The sequence below is a fragment of the Elephantulus edwardii genome, unplaced genomic scaffold (genome assembly GCF_000299155.1).
Source record: "Elephantulus edwardii isolate Elephantulus edwardi_28Jun2011 unplaced genomic scaffold, EleEdw1.0 scaffold00042, whole genome shotgun sequence".
In the NCBI taxonomy this organism is placed as follows: domain Eukaryota; kingdom Metazoa; phylum Chordata; class Mammalia; order Macroscelidea; family Macroscelididae; genus Elephantulus; species Elephantulus edwardii.
This window is the reverse complement of record NW_006399792.1, coordinates 1,446,636-1,453,826: the sequence shown is the minus strand read 5'-3', so window position 1 is coordinate 1,453,826 and position 7,191 is coordinate 1,446,636.

Here is a 7,191-nt window from a genome sequence, read left to right as displayed (position 1 = left end):
CAGTTTTTCTCAGTCTTACCCCCACCCTGATGTCAGCCTCATTCTACAACAGTGGTACCATACAGTATTTGTCCTTTTGTGACTGAGATATTTCACTCAGCATAATGTCCTCCAGGGTCACCCATTTTGAATAATATTGCATGAGGTCCTTGGTTTTCAATGCAGTGTAGTATTCCATTGTGTGAATATACCACAGCTTCTCTATCCATTCATTTGTTGATGGGCACTTAGGTTTTTTCCCACTCCTTGCTACTGTGAATGAAGCCGCGATAAACATGGGTGTGCATATATCTGCTTGGATTTTTATAGCAGCTGCACTACTTAAATGTTACTGCACAAGGATTCTTTGGAAGGACAATCATTAATTCTATGCTAAAAACAAACAATTTTAAAAAACAGATGCTGATTATTTCATTCCAACTTAGGGAGCCTTGTGTTAGAGTAGAACTGTGCTCCATGTTTTATAAAGTTGGACTTTTCAGTAACTGCTAGTTCTTCTTCCAAAGCCAAAGTATCTCCATGTGGGTTTAACAGTTCCCTACTCACACCCCCTAGCATGTTAAATATGCCATTACAGTGTCTTCTAACCCTCAGTGTTTTAAGGAGCTAAAACTGGCATTTACTCTTATTGGGGATTGTTTTGCTTATGACTGCTTGCTTCTCTCTCACTGCTTTCATACTCTCTCTTCATCAGTAATATGAGTTTATCTACGTGTGTCCTGCGGTAGAGGTGTTTGGATTTACCCTACCTGGCTGGGTGTTTGGGGTTTTTTTTTCCTTTTTAGCTTTTTGGATTTATACAGTGAATTCTGGTGGTCTAATTCAATTGGGTGTTGTACTGCTAACCCAAAGGCTGAGCCTCTCCACAGTTCAAATCCAGCAGCAGCTCAGTAAGAGAAAGACAGAAAATCTCCCATGTGATTTGTATAGCCTCTGAAAAGTTGTTGGAGGGTCAGCTATGGTTCAGTTCTTACTCAACATCAAAAAATGAGTGAACTTAGATTTATACATTCACATCCTTCATTAGAATGAAGACATATTCTTCCCCACCCCTTTATTCTTTCTGTTTCTTAGGTGGGAGAGCTGTTCTTTCTCACATCTCCCAGGATCAATCCCTAGGATGCACATATTAGATTGTCTCCTAATTTCTGTAAGCTGTGTTTGGCCTTTCTGAGCCTCCATTCTTTTTGTTCATCAGAATCTTAATTTTCACCATCTGACTCCATAGTTCACTGATCCTTTCCTCTGCTTGATTAAATCTCATGGTTTTGAGTTGTATCCCTAGGTCTCTGATGCACCATAAGTTGATTTTTGTGTATAGTGTGAGATGTGTTTCCATTTTCTGCAGGTGGATGGCCTGTTTTGCCAGAATCACTTGTAGAAGAGGTTCTCATTTCCCCATTTAAATGGTCTGTTTCTTTCAAATACCAATTGACTGTAGGTAGATGTGTTGATTTCTGGGTTCTCAGTTCTATTCCACTGGTCTACGCATCTGTCACTGTACCAATACCATGTTATTTTGGTTACCATGACTGTGTAGTAGGTTTTGAGATCAAGGAATGCTATGTCACCTACTTCATTTTTACTTTTTATAAGACCCTTGTGTATTCAGGTCTTCTCCTTTCCAAATAAAATGAAAAACTGCTTTTTCTATCTCTTTGAAGACTGAGCTTGGTAACTATATTGGGACTGAGTTATATATGTGGATTGCTTTTGGTAGGATTGTCATTTTCACAATGTTGAATCTTTCTATCCATTAACTGGGAATATTTTTCTATTTAGTTTGGTCTCTTAATAGAGTTTTGCAGTGTCCCTTATAAGGCTCTTTTGTCTCTCTAGTTAGGTTTAATCCCAAGTATATAATATCATGGTTAGCTACTATAAATGGTATTCCTTTGTTTCCTTTTATGTGCTTGCTTTGTTGTAGAGAAGTATCCCTGATTTTTGTAAATTGATGTTATATCTTGTCACTCTACTAAATTGGTCTTCTAGGTGTACCGGGAATTTTGTTTAGTCTTTGGGTTTTCTGTGTACATTATCATATCATCTGCACACAGGGACAGTTTTACCACCTCTCTGCCAATTTGGATCTCTCTTATTTTATTCTCTTGTCTTATTGTCCTACCAATTTCTTCTGATATATTATTGAATTAAGAGTGGTGATAGTGGACATCCTTGTCTGGTTCCAGTTCGTAAGGTGAATGACTTTCGTTTTTCTCCATTGATATTGATGCTGGCCCTTGATTTTGTATACACAGTTTACACATTGTTGAGGAAATCTTCTTCTACTCTATTTTGTTGAGTGTTTTAAATAGAAAGGGGTGTTGGATTTTTGTCAAAGACCTTTTCTTCATGAACTAAGAGGATCATGTGGTTCTTATTCTTTGTTAATGTGATTTTGTACTACATTTGATTGCTTTTCTTATGTTGTACCATCTTTACATACCTGTTAAGAATTCTACCTGGTAATGAGGAATTCTTTTTTTGATGTGCTGTTGTATTCTTTTGACCAGGATTTCTTTAAGGACATTTGCGTCTATGTTCAAGGGAAATAATGGTCTATAAATGTCCTTTTTCATAATGTCTTTATCTGGTTTTAGTATTGGCCTTATGTATGTTCCACAGACTGAATCTGGGAGTGTTCCTTCTTTTTCCATTTTTTAAAAAAGAATTTAAATAGAACTGGTGATAATGAATCTCTGAATGCTTGGCAGAATTCACTCAATGAAGCTGTCTGGATCAGGACTTTTTGTAAGGCGGAGTCTTCTTATGATTTGCTCAATTTCTTCTTTTTGTGATGTGTCTGGTAACATGTTCTACATCTATCTGGGTCAGTCTGGGTGGGGTGTAGGTATCTAGAAATTTGTCTATTTCATACAGGTTTCAAAATGTATTGTTCTCTTGTTTGTGTCATTGTTATATGCTGTAGAATCGACTATGATTCTTAGCGACACTATGAACAACAGTTCTGAACCTTGCCATATGTTGAGCCAATCTCACTAACTCTGACATATGTGCCCTCATTGAAATAGTCACTGCCAATCCATCTCATCGAGGGTCTTGCTCTTCTGTGCTGACTCCCCACCCTTCCAAGCATGATATCCTTCTCCTGGCCAAGTGTCCAATGTATGTGAGACAGAGCTTCACAATCCTTGCCTCCAGGGAGAAACTTGGTTTCACCCTGTCCGGGACAGAGCTGTTTGTTCACTAGGCAGTCCATGGTATTTTCAATGCTCTTTTCCAGCACCACAATTAAAAGGCACAGATTCTTCATATTGTCCTTTGTAACTGTACAGCTCTCAGATGCATCCTAAGTAATTGCAAAAATCATGGCCTGGATCAGGTGCCCCTTAGTCTCTATACTGAAATCATTGTTCCTTACTACTCTGGATAGGCCCCTGATAGCAGACTCTTCCAAAGCAACTTGTCTTTTGATTTTTTGACTGTTGATGCCAAGGTTTTAACTGTGGAACTGAGCAAAATGAAACTGTTAACAGTCTTAATCTTCATCTATGGTGGAGCTGCCAAATGGCCCAGTGGTAAGAATCTTTGTTTTCTTAATGTTAAAATGTAGTCCATCTTGAAAATTGCAGCTCTTGAACTTCTGCAGCAAATGCGTCAAGTCCTCCTCAGTTTCAACAGCAAGGTTGTATCATTTGCATAACAGGTTGTCGATAAGTCTTGCTCCAATCCTGATGGCAGCAAAGCCAACACCAAAACTCACACATTCTTTGTTGTTGTTAGCTGACCCTCTAAAGGGTTTTCAGAGGCAGTAATCACATGAGAGTAGACTGCCCATCCTTCTCCCACAGAGCAGCTGGTAAATTCAACCTACGTGTCTTTGGGATTGCAACACAGCAATTCTTTACTCTTTCTTATTCATCGCCCAACTTTCATAAACAAATGAAGTAACTGAGGATACCATGACTTAGCTAAAGAGTACCCAGATGTTAACATTCCTGCTCTTTATTATTTTCAAGATACCCTTGACAGTAAATTTATCCAATATAATAGGCCATATGATTTATTTACTGATGCTTCCACAGGTATTGATTATGGAACCAAGCAAAACGAAATCCTTGACAACTTCAATCTTTTCTCCATTTATCAAAATGTTTGTTGGCTCACATGTGAGGTTACTGCTTTTTTATTATGTTGAGTTGTAATCCATACTGAAGGCTAAAACCTTTGAGATTCATCAGTAAGTGCAAGTCTTCTTCCCTCTCTGCAAGTAATGTTGTGTCATCTGCATATTGCAGGATGCTGAATCTTCCTCCAATTCTGATGCCTTGTGCATCTTCACAGTTCTCCAATTATTTACTCACAGACTATTATTATTATTGTTATATATCATCAAGTTAACAATGACTCCTAGTCACCCAATGAAAAAAAGTCTCTGTAAATTGTCAATGAAATTAATAATAAATTTTTAAAAAACCAAGAAACAAAAACAAGACTGAAGTTACCAAGCTTTATTTTACTTGGACTCACAATCATTACTTATGAAAGTAGCAGCCAAGAAATCAAAAGATATGTTTTATTCAGCAAATATGCTGTCAAGAACCTCTCTAAAGTGATAAAGAGCAATGATGTCAGTTTAAAGACTAAGGTGCACCTGACCAAAGCCAAATTATTTTCAACTTCTTCATACACATCTGAAAGTCAGAAAATGAATAAGTGTGAGTAATTTTATTGACAAGGGCAACAAACATATTTTTCTAAAATTGTCATATGCCATCGCTGTGCTATCTACATAAATATTCCACTGATTATAGATATACAGAAGTTATAATGAATAAAGTGCCAATGTATGTATTAATGCTAAAGTGTAAATGGAAATATAATGTTAACATAGTATTAAAATAGGTTAATTTTAAGCTTAATATATGTAAACATATTTTGTCTAAACTCCAATGGCTACAGTCATCATTATATACATTTTTTTCCTAATGGCTCATTGTTTCGTGATTTTTATATAATATTGAATTCTGAGGGCTTACTTGGAACAAAATACTAAAGAATGTTTTATTTCACCTTGTAAAAGTGTAACTAAATAGAGGATTATAGATAGATCAAAAAGAAAGTAAAAAGGTTACCTCATATGCCTGTCAGGAAGTTGAACACTGCATAAAATTAAAATGTTATTGTTAAGTGCCCTCTAGTTATAGAGGACTCATAGCAACCCTATGAACAAAAGACCTGAACACTGTTCATAGAGTTTCTGGAGGCAAGTCATTTCAGAAGTGGATGCCACTCCTGTTTCCAAGCTTGTTTTAATCAGGAAGCTTCACCAAACACTGTCCATCATGAGTAACCATTACTGCATTTGGCACATCAGTGTCACAGCATTGACATCACAGCAACCACGAGTTACCTCTGTACAGCAATGCACAGACCAGTGCTATACCACGTAGAAAAATGTTTGACAAAAAAAAAACAAAAAACAAAAAAAAACCTAACAACAAAACAAAACAAAAACTACCAAACACCACAAACTTAAACAATTTAAACCAGGCCTGAGTGTCGCAGATTAAAATTATCCACCTTGGGCCTGGTAGCATAACTTTCTGTCCACTAGGCCAACATAGCTCTATGTTGTCGTTGTTATTGTTGTTAAGTGCTGTTGAGTCATAGACGACTCATAGCGACCCTATGAATGAAAGACCTGAGCACTGTTCAATAGTCTGACCAAAAAACAGAAAGAAAGAAAATGAGCCAGGAAAACTGAAGAAGAACTGATAACTCTGAATTGTATTGACAAGTCCTGAATGGACTTCCAAGGAACAAATAAACCTGTCCTGGAAGAAGCCGAGTCAGTTTTTGTGTTGTTAGGTGCCCTCAAGTTGAGTACAACTCATAGCAACTCTATGGAAAATGGATCCACAAACTATAGATCTAAACCATGTCCTACTCTGTGATATATTTATCTCTGACGCACTTGAGCCTATTGCTGCCATCATCGTATCAGTCTGTCTCATTTAGAGTTTTCCTCTCTTTTGTTGACCCTCCAGTGTTCCAAGAATAATGTCCCTTTCTAAGAGATAGCCTCTCTTACCAACATAGCCTAAACCATGTGAAATAAAGCTTCACTATCTTTGCCTCCTAAGAGCACTGTTGCTGCTCCTTCTCCAAGACATATTAGTTTGTTCTTTTGGCTGTCCAAGGGACATTCAGTGCTCTTCTCCTGCACAAAAGAATCAATTCTTCTCCTGCCATCCTTATTTACTGTCCAGCTCTCAAAAAAACCAAAAATTCCTAAGATCTCTTTGTTTGATTTGATATGTAACTCACACACACACACACACACACACACAAAACCACCCAAAGCAAAAACAACAACAACAAAAACCCAAAACCAAAAAAACCCCCACTCAAAACAAACTTTACTGTGGTCAAGTTGATTCTCAGTACAGTTAGAGGACTCTTCTTAAATGTGAAGATTGTGACACTTCATCTCACACAATCTGTGCATATTATCAGGAAGAGAAGATTATCAGGCTTGGAAAAGTGGAAGGTCAGTGAAAGATTCTCATCAGATGAATTGCCAATGACTAAAAAAACGGGCTTAAGCACAGCTGACACTGGGAGGACAGTGCAGGATTGGGTAAAGTTTTCATCTGTTATATACAGGATCACTGTGAGTCAGAGGTGACTTGACTGCCCTTAACAACACTGTCAGCAAAGAATTTGTATAGAAACTGTCATGGGAACATAATGTGCTGTTTAAGCTCCAACCAAAAATGCAATAAAGTAGCAATTTAAAAATTTATTTTAAAAATAACCAGCAGGGTTTAGAAGAGGCCACAGCATTAGAGCTATCACTACTAATGTCAGATGGATCTTGGCTGAAAGCAGAGACTATCAGAAGTACGTATATTTGGGTCTTATTGACAATGTAAAGGTATTTGACTATGTGGATCACAACAACAATAACAAAAAGAGCCAGCAAAATTCCTTAAAGGAAATCTCCTTGGTAATTGAAGGTAGTAGTTCTTAATTTCCCTGGGGAGAGGAAAGTAGTAAGAATTGAGCCCTTCATGCAATATTATTCAAAATGGTTGACTCTGGAGAACATTATGCTGAGTGAAATATCCCAGTCACAAAGGGACAGATACTACATGATGCCACTGTTGTAGAATGGGACTGTCCTTGGGGTTGGAGAGAGACTGAGTAAGATGGGTTCAATGATGT